Source organism: Marmota flaviventris, chromosome 6, assembly GCF_047511675.1.
Source record: "Marmota flaviventris isolate mMarFla1 chromosome 6, mMarFla1.hap1, whole genome shotgun sequence".
Taxonomy (NCBI): domain Eukaryota; kingdom Metazoa; phylum Chordata; class Mammalia; order Rodentia; family Sciuridae; genus Marmota; species Marmota flaviventris.
The window spans coordinates 54,646,835-54,665,571 of record NC_092503.1 but is presented as its reverse complement, the minus strand read 5'-3'; the positions used below and the strand labels follow the sequence as shown (position 1 = coordinate 54,665,571).

At 42.7% G+C, this 18,737-nt stretch overlaps 1 protein-coding gene across 2 annotated transcripts in view; it reads left to right on the top strand.

Annotated features, from left to right (window-relative positions):
- The window catches only part of Foxo3 (forkhead box O3), a 119,307-nt gene that overhangs the window by 79,202 nt on the left and 21,368 nt on the right, over window positions 1-18,737 (top strand). The gene's annotated exons all lie outside the window — the stretch shown is intronic.

Sequence of the window (18,737 nt, the reverse complement as noted above, 5' to 3'; positions counted from 1 at the left end):
GTAAACAATAAGTTCTTTACCCATGGCCAGCTTGACCTTTTCAGACTTAATGTAAATTAAACTGGCTGGAGGCAGAAAGGACAAGGGAGGGGCCAGGGGATTGGGAAGGATTAGGGAGACCAGTCAAGTCCCATGGCTTATTTACCCTGCTTGTTTTGAACACTGACAGTCACCACAGAGACTAGCGTTCCTGCTCTTGGGCACCTAAAAACTGTGAAGGCAGCAGCATTGCTAGATCTTGGAAATAAAACGATCAGCACTCAGAAATCAGCAGCTCCTGTTCTGGTTTTTGTTGTTTGTTGGTTTGTGTTCCTGGAACTGGAATGAGGACTGTCCCAACTGCAATGGGATGATTGCTTCTCCTCCCCATTTTCCTTCCTGAGCTCACAGGTCAGCATGGATGGTACCACTTCCAATTAGTGGCACCATTGCCATCCATGCTGATCTGTGGATGGTTCACCAGGGAAAGGACACCCCCCCCCCCCCCCCGCAGTACACATCCAGCCATGTTTGCCCCTCAGATTGTCTCTATGATGAACTAATTTTCAGGAATCCCTCATGGGTGAAATCGTGTGAAATTGTCAAAGCTTACCCTTTGGGCTATACGTATAGCTCCTGCCTACTATTTTCACAAGGTAGAAAGACTGGTCCTGTGGTCATTGTTTCCCAGCATATTGATATGGTAGGCAGTTTTCTATCACTGCAACAAATACCTGAGGTCATCAACTTATGAAAAGGTTTATTTTGGCTCTCAGGTTTGGAGGTTTTAGTTCATGGTCGGGTTGTTCTATTTGGGGCCAGCACCAAGGTGGCACAGCACGGCAGGGAGCCTGGCACAGCTGAGCAGCTCACCTTGTGGCTGAACTCAAAAAAGAGGGAAGGGCTAGAGTCCCAGTATCACCTTCAAGGGCACACTCCCAGGGATCAGAAGACCTCCCACAGGGCCCCTGAGCTTAAAGGTTCTGCCACTTCCTCATAGCACCTTGTTGGCTGGGGACCAAGCCTTTAAGAAACACATGAGCCTTTGGGGAACACTGCAGATCCAAACTGTAGAAACTGGTAAAGCCTGTAGAATTGCTTTGTGCCTTCCCGTGTCTTCTATTGGGAAAGTCCAACATGTGACTTGAGGGACAGGACAACACCAGCCCCTTCTCATAGGTCTTGTGTCCTGTTTCCTCTCAACCCCTGAGTTCTTTGCTGCATTGTTCTTGGGCTGTGGAGCCAGACCCTTGCGTTCTCACCCATGTGGGCTTGGGTGGGTTTCTGCAAGCTACAGTTTTCTCACCGATCCGATGGGGATATCTTACTCCCATTATTGTGAGGACTTTTAAAGATAGCACCTCTAAAACCCTTAGAAGAGTGCTTAGTATGTCCTAAGCATTTAACAAGCGTTGGCCTTTTTATGGCTATTCTTATTAGTGGTAATCACTTGCTGACATCTTCCCTGGCTTCTGTTCTTAGCACTCTCCTGAGATTGCTATTGCCAAGACCAATGATCCCCTCTTGTTGCCAAAGCTCCTGGATACTCTTCCATCTCCTAGTCTTTCTAGATCTTTCAGTGATGACTGCTTGCTCCTTGACTCACTGTGTACCCCTAGGCATGATCACCACTCCCCTCCTGCCTCAGCTTTTGTCCATTCTCTTTTGCGGGCCCCGATCCCCTACCAGGCCTCAAAGAGAACCTTCAGGTTTTCTTTTCTCCCTGTACATTTGGTACAAGGAAGACTTCAGTAAAAACCTGTTTGAATGACTGAAGGTTTGTGAGGCCCCTCCAGGTCTTCCTCCACTGCTCCAGCCCTCACAGTTCAGCTGAGCTAGGGGACTTGGCTGCACCTTCATTTTTTCCCCTTACACTGGCTTGCCGACAGATTTAGCCCTTACACCAGGGCATGTCTTCTATGGAACTGTGCCACGGTCACCCCGAAATCATATACTCCTCAAAGTTCATGATCAGAAGACTCACGTAAGTGCCAGGTTATACATCTTGGATGCTTTTCGCACATCCTTACACCAAAGGAAATTGGAACTTGAATGTGAGATATTTATGCCAAAGGAAAAATATTAATAAAATAAAATCACTTTCCCAAACAGTTTACCCTATTAAACATTTATTGTGATTTGGAGGGTTTTTTTTTTTTTTATTCCCTTTAGTGTGGTGATAGTTGAATGAAAAGTAGTGTCTATGAAGTACTCAGCCTTGTGCTGGAGTTTCATGAGAAAAACCAAAGAAGTTGGCAGGCCTGGCTCCAGGCCTTCCCCTGCAGCAGGGGTGTCCAGGCCACGAGGCCAGCTTCAGCGAGCCAAGACCTTAAAGGTTTATTTATGTAGTGCCAGGAGTGGACTTGACAGCTTATCAAGAAAGAGTTAAAAGATGTTGGGAGGACAGTTAAAACTCTGAAACAAACTTATTCATCTCACACATGGGAATTACTATATAGTATTTGTCAGTACAATCTATATAATATAAAATATTAGTTATTAAATAACCTCTTCCTCTGAAGAAGCCATCTTTTCTTCTAGGGTTGGCTATGTTTTTACATTCAACAACTACAACCCAGCAAGTGCATACCTAGCTAAGAATATTGATAGCTATTTTTTCAGCATGTCTTTCTTACATATTGAGTAAATTAGGCAGCAGAGTTAAACATTCATAATGCTACCCTGGTTACTAGGATTTCAGAGAGGCCATTTAAAAATATATCTATATATTTTTAGATGTAGGTGGACACAATACCTTTATTTTATCTATCTATCTATCTATCTATCTATCTATCGTGCTGAGGATTGAACCCAGTGCCTCACACGTGCTAGGCAACCACTCTACCACTTGAGTTATAGTCCCAGCACAAGAGAGGCCATTTCTCATAAATACCCTATAGACGTGAAAAACTGAGACAGTCATGGCATCTTAATGCAATAAAGTCTTTATTCTTGTGTAACGTTCATTATTCAGAATATTGAAATATTTCTGTGACAGATTTCTTATTTACTCATTTCCTGATTTTTGAATATTCATTTTAGAGAAGGATAGCTAACCACATTTTAGCTCAGTGGGAGTATAGAATTTTTTTTATAAGATATTCTTAGTGGGTGCTGTCCCATATAATCAAGATATAAGACTATTCAGTTTCTTATTGGGTAACATTTCTGTTTTCTAGACTTGACTGGATTTCTGGGCTTGAGTTGAGACCTCCTTTCTGCCTGCTCATTTCACATTTCTCTTACAGCCGGAACACAGTCCCAAGAGCGGAAGCCTTTGTGCAGGTTATGGGGTCAGGCTGTGTCCTGGGTATTCTGGACTCCCTGGCCATTGGGGTTGTTTTCTGATAGTTATGTGAAAATTACTAAGACAGTGGCCCAGATATAATTCTCATGATCTGTAGAAATAGTCTTAAATATTCCGTTACCGTAAAAGTTGGGACCACAGTCTTGCTCCAGGCCATCTTGCCCATGATTTATTTTTATATCTTGAATCCCCAAAAGTGCTTTTTCTCTTGAAATCCAAGTCAATCTATAACAAGAATGTTAAAGACCTCCCTGTATCACAGCCTCTTCACTTCCAAATGTGCTGAGCCTCTGTCCTTTAGTGGCCTCCACATCAGAACTTGTAAAACTCTGGAGCCAGGAAGATTACAGCCTGCCCTGCCAGCTCATAAAATGGGAGGATGACAGTGCTCAGTGCTTACGCAGTCATGGTTGAAAAGCACTTTCAAGTGCCTGATGACACGTACGTTAGAGTTGGTGGGGGTAGGCCCATAAAGGCCTTTCTTTCTCTTTTTCATTTTTGTTCCTGAGGATTGGACCCAGTGGCACTTTACCATGGAGCTCCATTCCCAACCCTATTTATTTTTTTGAGACAAGTCACTTAGGGCCTTGCTAAGTTGCTGAGGCTGACCTCAACTTGTAATCCTCCTGCTTCAGCCTCCTAAGTCTCTGGGATTATAGGTATACACACCACACCCAGCCCATAAATCCCTTTCTTGCTCCATGTTTCTGTTGCATTATCTTAATATGAGCAGAAACCTCTCATCACCATTGTTAATACTTGGACTCATAATTAGCTATTTTTGTTTTGAGTCTAATGTATACACAAAGTATACACACAGCTACCACATGCTTATATCAATAAAATTTATTCCTAAAAGTAGAATTGCTATGTCTATTGGGATTAGGTTTAAATAGTGTAATAGAATATCCAAATATAATAGTGAATTATCCTCATATAAGTGATATCCAGAGTTGGGCATGGTAGTACACATCATAGTTCTAGCTACTCAGGAGGCTGAGGCAGGAGGATCACTTGAACCCAGGAATTCAAGACCAGAGCATAAGGACACCCTCCCCACATACACACACATGCACAAACAATTTTATGTCTAGGACCAGTAAGTCCACTACAGGAAGTGATTTAGGATTGGTCTCCTTTTCTATTCTTCCTTTCATCTCAGCAGCTGGCCTTTATCCTCAAGGTCCCCTTATAGTCTATCCAGGTATAGGTCAAAAGGGACTTGCCTCTCACGCAAGTCAGCTGCCTTTGGTCTTCCTGAAAATTCCAGGGACCTCTTCCATTGCCATGTCATTCTGCTCAGTCACACGACCATATTCTACTCCAAGAAAGTCTAGGGAGTAGTCTCTTTCTGGACCCAGCTAAAAATCAGCATTCTGTTGGTAAGAAACAAGAGGAGAATGGAATGGTGTGTTCCAGTAAGTCAAAGGTTCTGTACATTTTAAATACCAATAGATACTGATAAACAAGCCTCCAAAAAAACTCATACCTATTTGATACTCTTTTACCAATGAATTCAAATGTTCATTTTCCCAGCTATTGAAAATATCTTCAATCTTAATTAGAAGTAAAATAAAATGTTCTCTACTTCTGTATTTGAATTGTATAATCCTCTTGAAGCTTGAGAATGACTTATTATAGAACTCATAATGTCTACATTTTGCACTTCTAGAAGCTTCTGAGGTGTTAGGCCTGATTTATTTAAATCTAATACTTTATCACTGTGACTTTAAAAGTGAAACCTGGGTTTCCTTGAAGAAGGAGAATCTGGGAACAGTGAGTATCCCCCCTTTCGTGATGGCCTTTCTGGATGTTTGCAGATGCTGACCTCACTTGGCATGGTTGAGTTCAAAGGAGAAAGTAAAGAATTAATGTACTCTTTTAGGAAAATAAAAGAGTTAGGAGTTCACTGTATGCCAGGCATCTCCAAGATAAGAGACAGACAGGGTTGAGCTTTCATTCTTTTTCTTGTTTATTTCGTTCCATTGTCCCATTATGGAACACCTGAAAAACTTAAATTGAGCAGCAAATACATCACTTAGGTAAATTTGAAACAAATATCTGTGTTTTTATAGTTCCATTCTTTTGAAAAGAGTTGTAGGTGAATAGTTAGTGACAATATTTGTTAATGATAATAATATGATGGACTCTAGATTGTTATTTTCATGCACCTATGTAGATTATAATGAAATATTCACAGAAAAATATTGATGTTTAAGTTAAAAAAAGAAATATTCACAGAACTTAAAACTTGGAACTTAATAAGTTAACTCTTTCCAGTTTCCTTATATATGATCTCATGAGACCTTTTTCATATTTTATGCACTTTGTCCCTCCAAGAAATATTTTAATAATCATCCCTAAATAGAGTGTAAAAAAGAGCTGTCACATGGAGGATAAGCCACAGGACTTTTTAAGTCCAAATGGTATCTAGATCTTAGACCTTGTTTCCTATTTTTAAACTTCACTTATTGATGTAGACAGAAAACTGTAAGAATGTTTCACTGTAGCTTAAATTGGTATTTTTAAAATAACAGCTTTTGCTGGACATGGTTGTGCATGCCTTATAATCCCAGCAGCTGGGGAAGCTGAGGCAGGAGGATTGTAAATTGGAGGGCAGCCTTCATGACTTAGGCCCTAAGCAACTTAGTGAGACCCTGTCTTAAAAAGGGCTGGGATATGGCTCAGTGGTTAAGTGCCCTGGGTTCAATCACCAGTACCAAAAAAAAAAAGGCTTTTACTAAATTGTTTTGGCAGCTACCCTAGACTGAAAGCACTAAAAATTGATTACTTGTGTGTTGTTACTCTATTCCTGCAGGCATTGCCCACCCAGCCCAGGCTGGAGTTCTTGTATGCTGTTGGTATCTGGAGTGCCTATGCTGGTGACCTGCTGCCCAAGTGGAATGGGTTGGCCCTAATATCCTCCTGGATATCCGAATTCCTTTTCATGTAGGTCCACAAATAGCATCACAGCAAATTAAAATAATTTTCTGATTGATGTAAAGACTAACCAAAGAAACCTTGTTGTGTTTGGTGGCCAAAATACCACACAGCATGAACAGAGTGCAACTGCTGGCCCATTTTATAGCATTCTAATTGATAATTATTTCTCAAAGAGCACATTATTTGGCCACGTGGCAACAATCCAGTTTGGGTCCAGAGGCATTGGACGTGTAGATGCATGTGAACACCATAGTAAATATATTCTTCCTTTTGCCAAAATAGAAGTAGGTTATCCAAGAGGAAAGGGGAGGGAAAAGAAAATACTAATTTCCTCTGTACCAGAAAATGTCTGGCTTAAATCAGTAGTTAAAACCGTGGCGCATGCAATCATGTTAAGTTTTTTTTTTTTTTGTACTTTGAGCAAAGACTCCTGGTTCCTAGTTAATAAGCTAGAAAATGAACTCTCTTCTTTTGGAAACTTGTAGAGAGTATATAAATGTGTATCACATATGTTTGTTCTTGGTTCATGGGAATTGCCCGGTCTGTTTCCCTTTTTATAGTTCAGAGCTCCTGAACACTACCAGAAGAAAAAACTATGTGGGAGAGCTGAAGTGGGAAGAGGAGGGAATCCTAGGTCTCCACATATGTGACACGTTATAGGGACAGAGTCGCTGTGGCCAGGCCAAAGACCTGAAAACATCTCCACCATGGTTAAATGGAGGGCAGCCCACAGACTAGTCAAGGACTAAAGAGAAACTCTTCCCATGAGAATGGCCCAGAGTTGCTCTCTAATGCATCTGGACCCTGCAGAAACTCAGCAAGTGCAATAGCAAGAATTGCTTGCGATGGGGCATCCCAGGAGTCAGGAAGGTGGGGAGGGGTGCACATAAGGCTGTCTGCCCTTGTGTCTGATAAGAGAAAATCAACCCTACAGCTTGCTCCACTCTATTCTTCTCAAGTGAACCACAACCCTGGGCAACCAGTGGAAACAGTTGTGACTGAAGCAGATGAATTGAAGCAAAATGAGGACCTTCCTGTTTTCCCCACCTCTTATTCCTGGCTTGCTACCTAAAACCTTAATGGTCCTCAGCAATGGCCAGTCAGAATGTTCAGTTGCAGGAACATTGTATGTATGTCTGTATGTCTGCCTCTCCTGCTGGTAGCCCCTTTCCTTCTGCATCCTATTATCTTGGTTCCTTCTCATTTATGAAAGGGTAGGGAAAAGTTGGCTGGAGAAGTATTTCCCAGTGTCATTGTTTGCAGTTAAGGACTTGTGAGCAGTCCACAAGTAGAAGCAGTGGACTGTCAAGAACTGTCAAGAACTCTCATGAACTGCTGGGGCCTGAGATTGGACCCTGCCAGCCACAGGCCTCTGGGTCAGAGGCATAGGGATTTTTCATCTCCTCATGGCTCAGCAGCAGCATGTTTTGCATCATTCCCTCCCTTGACCCAAGTCCCACAGGAGTAGCATGAGTGGGCCCAGGTTGATGGCTGCACATGGGTGGGTTGTCCAGAACCCCCGAGTTTAGGGATTTCCTAAATCTAAGGGGCGAAAAGCATGCCTGTACTTTGCTCTGGGAGGAGACACCCACTATCATTTATCTTTCAAGGCTGTTTACTGTGCAAATGCAGATATCCTTGAAAGATAGTCCAGAGCAAAGGGTCATTGTAATTAGCTTGTAAGAAAAATAGAAATACAAGAGACCCTGGGAAAATTGTCCTCCAACATGATTGTGTTACTTTTTAAAGAAGCTGGTAGCCTCGCTGCCCTTTCTATCCCCAGATTACCATTAGGACTCAGCTGTCAGTTCTGACTTGGGGAGGCTACTGAGGTGGTAGCTATTTGAAAGAACCTGATGGACTCGTTTCTGGAGAGATGGCTAATAACAGGGTAATACTGTCTCATGTAATGCCTCAGATAGTTAGAAGTGTGTTACTTGAAGATACCTTTGAACCTGAAAATAGCTCACAGCATCTCTTTTTTTTTTTGTACCAGAATTGAACCCAGGGGCACTTAACCTCTGAGTCTCATCTCCAACCCCCTTTTTTGTATTTTATTAGAAACAAAGTCTCCCTGAAATGCTTAGGGTCTTGCTGGGTTGCCGAGGCTGGCTTTGAGCCACTGGGATTACAGACATGCAGCATCACTGCCTGGCTTCACAACATCTCTTGCTGTCTGTTTTTGCTCCCTTGTCTTGATGTGCAGGGATTATTCTCATTCTCCTTTCCACACATGTGCAGTGACTCCTTAAGACAGAGGAAGACCCCGTACTTGGTCACAATGTTAGCCCAACACATTTTCTGTTAGTAAATGAACAATTTAAGGGGAAAGAGTTGGGAACTTCAGGAGGCCCAGATGTTGGGCTTCAGGAAGATGGGGGAGAGGATCTAAGGTTTAACCTGCCAAGTCGGACTCCACCAAGGAAGCAATTATACAGCTAGGGGTTCTGCATTCTCAGGAATGTCCTTAGGATCACTGATGGCTAATGACCCAGTGAGCCCTGGTATACTGTCACACCTGCTGATTGAGGAGGGGGCTCCTTCCCATCCTCTAACCTCTTTCTCTACTTAGACTGTTCTATTTCAACGACAAACAGGGTCTGAAAGAACTCTCTCTAAATTCCTTTAGTCTTGGAGCACTTAGTTACAGGCATTTTTCCACTCCTACTACGGTGTGTTTAGCTTTTAGAGATTCTTTGGTGACTATCCTTGCCAGCTAATTTTGTTCCTCCTGCCCTTTGGGTAGTATATATCACACTATTAATGCTGGCAAGTGCTTTCCAGTGTTTTCAGGCTTACCTGTCAGTGTACGCAAGGTAGATTAGAGCTTAGCACATATTAACACTAAAATATTATATTCCTGTTGTGGCCTTTAAAAGCTGGTTTATCCCATGTGTGTTTTGTCTGCTTCATGCATCATAGTTCAGGGAACATCCTAATATTTCATATTTGAGAACATGCTAGATTTTAGGTTAAAAAATGTGTACGTATCTGGGTGGCCCAGTAGAAGCTTTTTCAGAAAAATGGAGTGAGTGCCTGGTTCTGAAGTCAGTGGAAATGCCCTTTCCGTATTTGATCCTTTTATGCGAACCTTCGAGCTGCCTGGTGCTCACCTGTGTGCAGTTGGCACCCAGGAGTGTCCTGAGGTAAATGGTTGATTTACTTCAGAGTTGGCAATATCATCATATTGGTCATCAGCCACTTCTGCATCCTGTGGCTTTGAACAAGAAACTATCTTGTAAAACCAGGATAGTGAAATAGCACTCATGAAGAGGAGGTTATGAGGGTAGAGAAGGTTCCTCAGGAGGCTCACATTAGCTGAATTTCAGGGGGGTGTGGAGGAGACAGAGGGTACTGTTGGCTTGAGTCATTTGCAGAACTGACCATGTCGAGCTCTCCCATTTAAAAAAATAAAATAAAGTACACAGGTGGTTTTGTTTCTAGTGGCCTACAGGAGATATTCTGGTATGTGGCCTTCACTTATTTTCTCAGCTTCTTTCACCAGTAACACCTTGATTTAGGGTGACTGTTGAGGATAATTAACACTGACACTTGGCAGATAGGCTGCTTCTGATTTTCTGCACACTTGTCTGTTTTGTAAATACGAGCCCAAACTTTCATTCCCTAGCTCAGAAACGTGTTTCTATCCCTCCCGATCTTTCCAGGGTGTGTGCCTGTGTGGAGCTGTTTGTGCCCACACATTGGCATATATTCCATAGCTACCAAAAAGAAATTGGTTGCTCTTGAAATAACAAGGCAAAAAAGAACGGTTTTTCTGAGCCGTAACATCTGAAGAGCTGGAAACAGTTGTGTTTGTATATGTGATACTAAAGCCAGGAAATTTCATGCGAAGGGAGCGATTGTAAACCAAGAACAGAAAAGCAGTTTTCCCAGATTTTGGATGTCAAACTCTCAGGCTGCTTCCTTCACCCACTTAGCACCTCCACATCCATCCCCTTAATGTGCTTGCATTGTCGGTGGTTTCTGTTGCTGCAGGTTTTGATGCCAGAAGACAAATAACAAAACAGCACGCAGATGCAACCCCAGAGCGGTTCCTACCAGAGTTTTTGATTGAGGTTAAACAGAAGCATCCGATCATGCTGTCAGTTGGCAGGCAAAAGACATCATATTTTAAGATTCACATAGTTTTCAAGCAAGCTAATCTTTTCTGGCACAGTAATAGACTAATTACATGTTTTAAATAGTATAGAGTCCAGTCCCTGTTTCAGATTAAACCTCATAATAGCAAGGTCCAGGGCACCACCAGACATACCCCTGAGGTCTCCGATTCGAGCCTCTGTATGTAGCATGGTGCCAGCTGTTGGATGGCCTCAAGAGGCCCGCCAGGGAAGCCAGGTAATACCGCCTTGACCCAGTCAGGATCTAATTCTCCCTGAGCACAGAAGCCTCAGGACATGTCACCAAGGAAGGCTGGATGCTATGGCTATAATCATGTTGGTCACCTCCTGCGTTGGTGATGCCAGGAGTGTCCCTTTTTTGAAATGTCTAAGGGGGAAAGGGTGCTGTTTCTTAAAAGAAAAATAGCTTTGGCAGATGGGCAGCTCTGGGTCCAATAAATCCTGCTTCGTGGCTTGTTTTCTCACCTTTCATAATCCCAAGGGAACATGAGCAGTATGTTTAATTCGATCACATAGATTTTGAAGTCTTTGGAGTGTCACGTTTCTTGGTCACCTCTTAGTGGTGTCCCACCAACACCAGTTTGACTCCAGAGGGGAACACACAGTGCCATGGTGAGAACTTCGGGGCCAGTCTCAGCTTTGCGGTTGATTTCTGGCACCACCACCTACTGGACAAGTCACTTAACCTTTCTGCAGCTCAGTTTCCTCCCAACAGGCTTGTGGAGAAAATGAAATAAGATCATATTTGTCAGGTACAGAGCAGTGGTCCAGATATGTTAACTTTCTTCAAGTGAAATGGACCTTTTTTTTTTTTTTTTTGGTGCCTGGGATTAAACCCAAGGGTGCTTAACCACTGAGTCACATACCCAACCCTTTTTATTTTTTCTTTTGAGACAGGGTCTTGTGAAGTTGCTGAGGCTGATCTAAAACTTCCTCCTGCCTCAGCCTCCTAGATGGTATTACTGGCAAAATGGACCCTTTTGGACTTCCCTTCTTACCTATGTGCTTCCTTGGAGGAGACTTGGAAACAGGGTGTGTTATATGTGTTTTTGAATGTACCTCTGAGGACTCTGAGCCAGCCTCATTACCAAGCATGAGGGCCGGGTGACATCCCTGGCTAGGCAGGGAGTCAACCCTTCATCCTGAATGGATCCAGTATCTTCTGCTCCATTGAATAGTCTGCACACTATCATTTTGCTCTTCTTACCGTCCCTTATTTATTATAGAGGACCCTAAGCCTACATGTTAGAATATATCATTTTTTTAATATTTATTTTTTAGTTGTAGTTGGACACAGTACCTTTATTTTACTTATTTCATTTTTATGTAGTGCTGAGGATCGAACCCAGGGCCTCACATGTGCTAGGCGAGTGAGCACTCAGCCGCTGAGCCACAACCCCAGCCCTATCCTTTATTGTGTTTTGATACCCAGGGTGAGGCTTGTCAACTTGAACCTAAATGCTACTTCAGCCTTAATTGTGGAAACTTTCTTCCATCTTCAGTCAAGTAAGGACATTGGTCATATGTCTTATCACATCTCATTTCAGAGTACAATTCAGGTCTATTTTGTGGCTCCTACCCCCTGCCCACTAATTCATTGATTAAATGAAAATTTTAAACACCAACTATGTGCCAATGCCATTATAAAATGCTAAGGTCATATGCGACATGGGATATGGTTTCATTTGGTATCTGGTTTGAAAGCTCACTTTGTTTTGTTTTGTTTTTTAATACAGACTTCTTCTGTTCCCTTATGTTATAAAACAAGGCCAGTGATGGGTGGATAGTTGGATGGATGGATCAATCCATCCCTCCATCTTTTGTACTCTCAGCACTTTCCCCTCAATTGGCACAGTAATCCAGACACTGGGACTAATGCTGTGTTTCTGGGTGGTATTATGTTTGCACCTCAAGGCCAGGAAATCTAGCTGTTGAATTCAGGTGTGGCCCTGGAGTTCTTTGGTTCTTATTTCCTTTCACCGAGAATTCTGGGCTACTTTTGGGTTTTACCTCTCCATTTCCCCCAGCATTACGTTTTACTGAGTTCCCTGCCCTGATCTCTGCTCTAATGTCATGAAAATGATTCCAAATTCTCTGATTTGTTCTGAAATTTCTGGGTGTATAAGCCTGTTTCCCCCCCACACACACTCCATTTTCACACACACAAGTTTTCAAAATGGAAAAAAGTACAGGCTTTTTTTTTTTTTTAATCTAAGTGAATGAGTTATAAAACCTTTTCTGTTCTACTTTGCAGAGTTTCAAGACTATTCTGTAATTCCTCTATATATGGCTAGCTGTGCATGGTCTTAAAAGGGGATCCCAGGAGCATGTGTTTGCTGAGATGAGCAAACAGATTCAGTTACATCAGGAGAGAACCTGAGCAGATTTCTCCAGTTTTAGGCTGCCTTCTGAGGAGTGTCTTGTCATTGACTGCAAGAGCATAGCTGCTGCTTCCTATGTCTGTGGGCAGAAGGAGCAGGAGGAGGAGGGCCTAGGGCCAGGGGAGGGTGCTTCAGCAAGTGGGTGTGGGCAGAGGTGCATGGCTGCCAGGGTTCTGTGTGTGCCGGAAGTGCAGGTTTGGCTGTGAGGAATGGAATGTTCCCTCTTGCCCTCCAAGAGTAGAAACAGCTGTGGAAGAGCTTGAAAAGAAGATTGCTAAGTGGAGAGAGGGGAAAAAAAAAAAGTTGAAAATAAAATCCACACTGGAAAACTCAACAAAACTGTCTACAATAGAGTAGTTTCCATCTTTCCATGTTATTCAGAAGAACTTACTTCCCATTTAGGATTTCTCTGGGGGGCAGGATAAATTGCCCAGTCATTTATTCCCTAGGGAAGGCTAGGATTGCTTGGATAGAAAATGGATTCGTTATTCTGATCACCAGGTAGTTATTTTATTCTTCCTAATGAGAGACCAGAACCTGTCACATTTGCTTACTGCATGAAAACTTAAATGCTGGTGTCCAAAGGAGACCTCTGTGAGTAGAGAATTATTGTCAGCAAATTTAACAGGAAAATCTTATTTTAGCTGGAAATTTAATCCTCAGACAAGTTCCCAACAACATTTGTTTTAGAACACCGTCATTAAAAAAAAAAAAAAAAAAAGTTCCTTAATGATCTAAACTTTTAAGAGCTTTAAGAGTAGAGCTAGACTGGAGCTTCTTATATCAGAGTTGATTGTGCAATCTTTTAAGGCTTGTTTACACTTCTCAATGTGGAAGGCTTATTTTTGGCCTCCATAGACGGCATTGCATATGAAATAATAATTGTGTAGGTGTGTATGTTGCTGGGGATTGAACCCAGGGCCTCATACATGCTAGGCAGGCACTCTACCACTGAGCTACATCCCCAGCCCTGAAATAATATTTTTCTGATTTCAAGTCTGCTTTATGCTACCCGGCTTTCTATATCTGCTTTTAAAGAACACATCCCAAAGTAGAAAAGGTCCAGTGGAAGAGAGTAGGTAGCTCAGAATTAAGACTCTAGCAATGTCTGAGAAAATCATAGGATCAATTACTGACTCAGTGCCACCTCCTTCAGCCTGTATCAAAGCGGGCAGCTGTCCAGAAGGCAGTGAAAGGTCGGCAGTCCTTCCTTAGACCTTATCACTTTTAAAGAAAAAGATATGGATCTCAATTGTCTGAACCAGTTGCTTTAACTCTCCACTTTACTCTGCTCATATAATCACAGCTTTAATTTCTGATCCCAGTTCTTACCCTTATCAATTCTCAGTGGTGGAAAGTTGGACTCACAGGACCTTGATCACTGAGCTATGTCCTCAAACCTGGAAAAGACTGGGTATCACTAAGTTGGAATCACATCTCAGTCTGTGGAGTGTTAGAGGAATCTTCCAGTGGTTTTCAGCCTTAATTGCACTTTAGAATCATCTGGGGAGCTGTAAAAATGCATCTGTGTGCAGGCCTTACCACACCAATTGACCCAGAAACTCTGGGATTGGGGTGTCAGTGATTCAAGTCTCCCCAGGTGCTTCTAATGGGCAGCCAGGATGAGCTACTACTGAAGAGAAGTCAAGGGCCTAGTCCAGAGAACTGCCAGTCATCAAAAACAAAGGCCCCTGTCCAGGCCCTCGCTTGAAGCTGTCTTTGCCTTGCTCTCTGGCACACAGATCTCCAAGTCTCCCTGTGACTCGTGCTTTCCAGCGGGCTGTTCTCAAAACCTCCTTCATCTGTAGTTCAGCAGGTGCATGTTTTAGAATCCAGGAGTTTGGCCCCTTGTTGTGAGTTGTCATTGCCCACACGTGAGTAGAAATACTTGCAATGCTGGTGCTGTTCAAACAGCAGGTGCGCCCTGCATTGAAAGGCAGTCCTTCCCCTTGAATTCCCTTCGCAGACCAGGAGACACCTGCAGTTGCCTGGGGGGGGAAGTGGTGAGCCTGGCTTTGGAGTTGACAGCCATAAGTTATTTTGTTGCTCTCCAGACAGCCTAGAAAAAGACAACCCTCACCCCTTTCTCATTTTTTCTATTAAAAAAAATTAAGCAGGGTCTTTTAAGAGTTAAATTACACAACTCCTTTTTTATTTTTAAAGTGAGTAGATTTCTTGTTGCTGAGAAAGATAAATTGATACCACATGTTGCTTCCAGACAAAACCCTCTCTGTGTTCCAGGGGAAGCACATGCAGCTGGTGTCTGGGTTAGTGGACAAGTCTCCACAAGGTAAACATGGCTTGGAAGGGGCTGAAGCGGATGTAGGGTAGCAACAGTCAAGAAATTTCCAGTTAATCCCAGCTGGCACGGTACCTTTGAAATACTTCAAAAAGTTTACAGTCCTTTCTTGGAAGGAACCACCCTCTCACCTTTTGGCTTCAAGTGGATGATGCTCGGAAAACAGTCAGTGAACGTTTGTGACGTCACGGCTTCCATGTGTGGGATCTGCAGCGGCTGAGAGCGTCTTTGTGCCTGGCGCTCTGCGGAGGGGTGTGCCTGCAGCGGTTCGCTTCATCTTCCCAGCGATCCCAGCCGTAGAAGAGAGCATTTTAATCTTCCCTTTTCCAAAGGGACAACTGAAGTTCAGATTGCAGGCAAATGCCAGAGCCACACGGACACACACGGATGACATCAAAGCCCGAGGTCTTCAACATCATGCCGTCTTTCTGCATTGGCCTCTAGAACTGTGCATGTTGAGTTAGCCACTTTGCACATTTTTGGTGGAATACTCTTTCATTTCAGGCAGCTTCTCTTTGAAACCTAACTTTATCTTGTTTTGGGTCCATCTGTTTTCATAACCAACTGAATATATGTAGGGGGCATGGACACTTTAGCTTCTGCAATAAATGTGTCATGCAATAGAAAACTCGAATGTTTGTCATAGCAAGAAAACTAATTACCAGATTCTGATAAGTGCAGTCATTTTTATGCTGAGTGCTTCAAGGTGGGCCAAGCAAGGAATCTCTAGGCAGTGGCGACACAATGCAGTCAGCATGACTGGGACTGAATTCCGTCACGCATCAGCCTCCGTGCACCTGCTGCCCATGCCTCAGTGAAGGGTTGTGCCTCTAATTGCAGCTGCAGTCATAGAGCGCACAGGTTTGCCGGTTGTTACTAATTAACCTAATGGGTTTCTACCCCAGTGGATGGGCTGTTTCAGCATAAATCACTTGGTAGAAGATTGACATAAGAACCATCAAATTTTTATCTCTGCTCTCTCTTTTTAGACACATTGTGATAGAATTACTTTAAAGGTTCTATAAATCCTTGGGTCCAAGTTGGGGGAAATTGGGTGTATTTGTCCTTGAAGTTTAAATTGCTTTCTAGAGATATTTGTTTTCTTGAAAGTCATCAGAATCTGGATTTCTAATTAGTGGATTTTTTATATATATATATATATACTGAAGATTGAACCCAGGGGCACTTTACTACTGAGCTATAGCCTCAGTCTTTTGAGATAGGGTCTCATAAGTTGCTAAGGCTGGCCTCAAACTTGCCATCCTCCTGCCTTAGCCTCCTGAGTTGCTGGGATTACAGGTGTGTACCACTGTACCCAGCTAAGTAGTATTTTAAATAACTAGAACTATTCCCATGGTTTGGGGTTGAGGTAGCTTCTTTAATAATAATTAAACAAGACAGAATGGGCTGAGCTGTAGCAGTAGGAGTTTTGGTGGGTAATAGATAACTCATCCCTAGGGAGAGCGCATCCCTAATTCTTTAGCAGATTACCATTGGTCTGCCTCATAGGCCGTTTTACAATATGTATTTAGATCTGATTTTTAAAAATCGCTCTAGTTCTATCAAATCTTCCTTCATTAACTCATCTCCCAATCTTCAAACTAATGGAAAATCTTAGAAGTTTAGACCGGTTGATTGAAAGGAATATGAATTCATAGAAAACCATAGACTATTTTTGATGGCAGTTTTCCTGGGGTTAAGGTGTGGAAGGGACCATTTGAAATCTTAATGAAAGGTAAGAGCAAGATGATAGCTTTATCAGGGAAGGTGTAGAGAAATGCTGTAGTATTGACATTTTGCCTGTATTTATGTACCTAACATTCCTATTCCTGCCTCTCCAAAACTTAGGCAGAGAAGCTAGTAATTAGAATTCTGAACTCTGAGCAAAACAGTGGAATATATATCTGGCTTCTGACCTTGGCACGGCGTGGGGCATTTGAACCAGAAATGGATAGGTGAGGTGTGTTTGTTGGCCTTCGTCAATGCCCCACTTTCAGATTGTGGATTTTGTAAATGAATGGGTAGCCAACCTGTGTGAATAGATGGCTGCTGTGCTAGGGGACTCCGAGTGTGGTGGTGGCCCAGTTTTTGTTTGTGTTGTCTCAGTAATGTATCTGGAAAAACCTGTCTTGAGCATTCTCTAGATAATAAGCCTCAGGGAATGTTTTCTGTCGCTAATAAACCTCTAAAGAGAGAGTTGAGCAAAGATTGGACACTGAAGCAGATCACCCATTTAATAAGGTGGGCTTTGCTGTGGGGGCTGGTGGGAGTTGGCATTGGTTTGTGGGAGCCCTGTCACCTGCTCCAGAGTACAGTGGTGGCTGCCTGCCTGAAATGAGGCAAGCATGTGCTACAGAGTCGGCTTGCACTCTCTGGTTTGCTCTGCTGAGAGGCAGACTGACATCCTTTTTTTTGTTCTGGAGATTGAACCCAAGGGCTCTTAACCATTGAGCCACATCCCCAGCCCCTTTTATTTTTTATTTTGAGACAGGACCTCACTAAGCTTCTCAGGGCCTTGCTAAGTTGCTAAATTGCTGATGCTGACTTTGAACTTGCCATCCTCCTGCTGTAGCTTCCTGAGCCACTGAGATTACACTGTGCACCACACCCAGCCAGACTCTATAATGTTTTGGTGGGAAAACACTAAATTATTACTCCCAACTATTTAATAAATAAAACTGTAATAAGTATGCTTTTGTAAATCTTTCATAAATGTTAGTTTCTTTAGATGTTTCTCTTAAACTGTTAGCACAAATAGATTTAAATGGTGACTTCTAAATAATTTGGTGGTAGGCCTTGGAAGGGTTGTAAAGAAGCACTGGCTTAGAGTTGAGAAACCTAATTTCCGTTTGGGTTCTTTAGGCACTAGCTGTGGGGCCTTCTGTCATGTTATTTAATGTATCTTAGCCTGAGCCTTCATATGTAAAATTAGGGCACTGATTTGCTAACTGCAGGTCGATTAGCCTTAGGGACAGTGAACCTAAATACTACAGTTCTGTAACTGACAATGCTATAATCTGGCAGGTCCTCAATTTGTTACCCTTGCAATTAGGGACTGGTGGGTGATCTTCATGGTCCTTCCCTGCCCTGACATCCTGTGGTTCTGGCCCTCCATGTGGGTGTTCCAGCTCCTTTGCCACATGCCTTACAGAAGCTTAATGTCTGTCTCCAAATCCAACCAGTTGTAGCTTGTAATTGCATAAAATTATATGTTGTTGGAGTTCAGAGTCATAGTAATAAATGGCCATCAGAAAATTCATATGGAGAATTTTGAAGTTCTATAAAATGTTTCATTCTTTTTCTCAGTAGGTTTGGAATTGGTGAAACTAAAATACATTTTTAAAATATTGTTGCTTGAATGAGAGGATAGTTGGATACTTGAGATTGCTCCTTCTTGTTAATTCTGGGTGTTGGTGTGAACTCTTCCCAGCATCTAGAGTGAAGGGGGCTGCCCGGATAGGGGTAATTAGGGAGCTGACCACTTGGCTGCCCCCCAGCCACAGACCTTTCCTTTTTTTACCCGGAAGCTTGTTTTCATTTTATTGAATACATTGAGTCACCTGAGTACAGGAGTGGAGCCATCTTTCATTTACCTGCTTTTCAAACCATATGTGTCAGGAGTATGATTCATACTCATTTCATAGAGAAACTGTTCTACTTGTAAAGAAATGCAACTTCTGAACCATTAG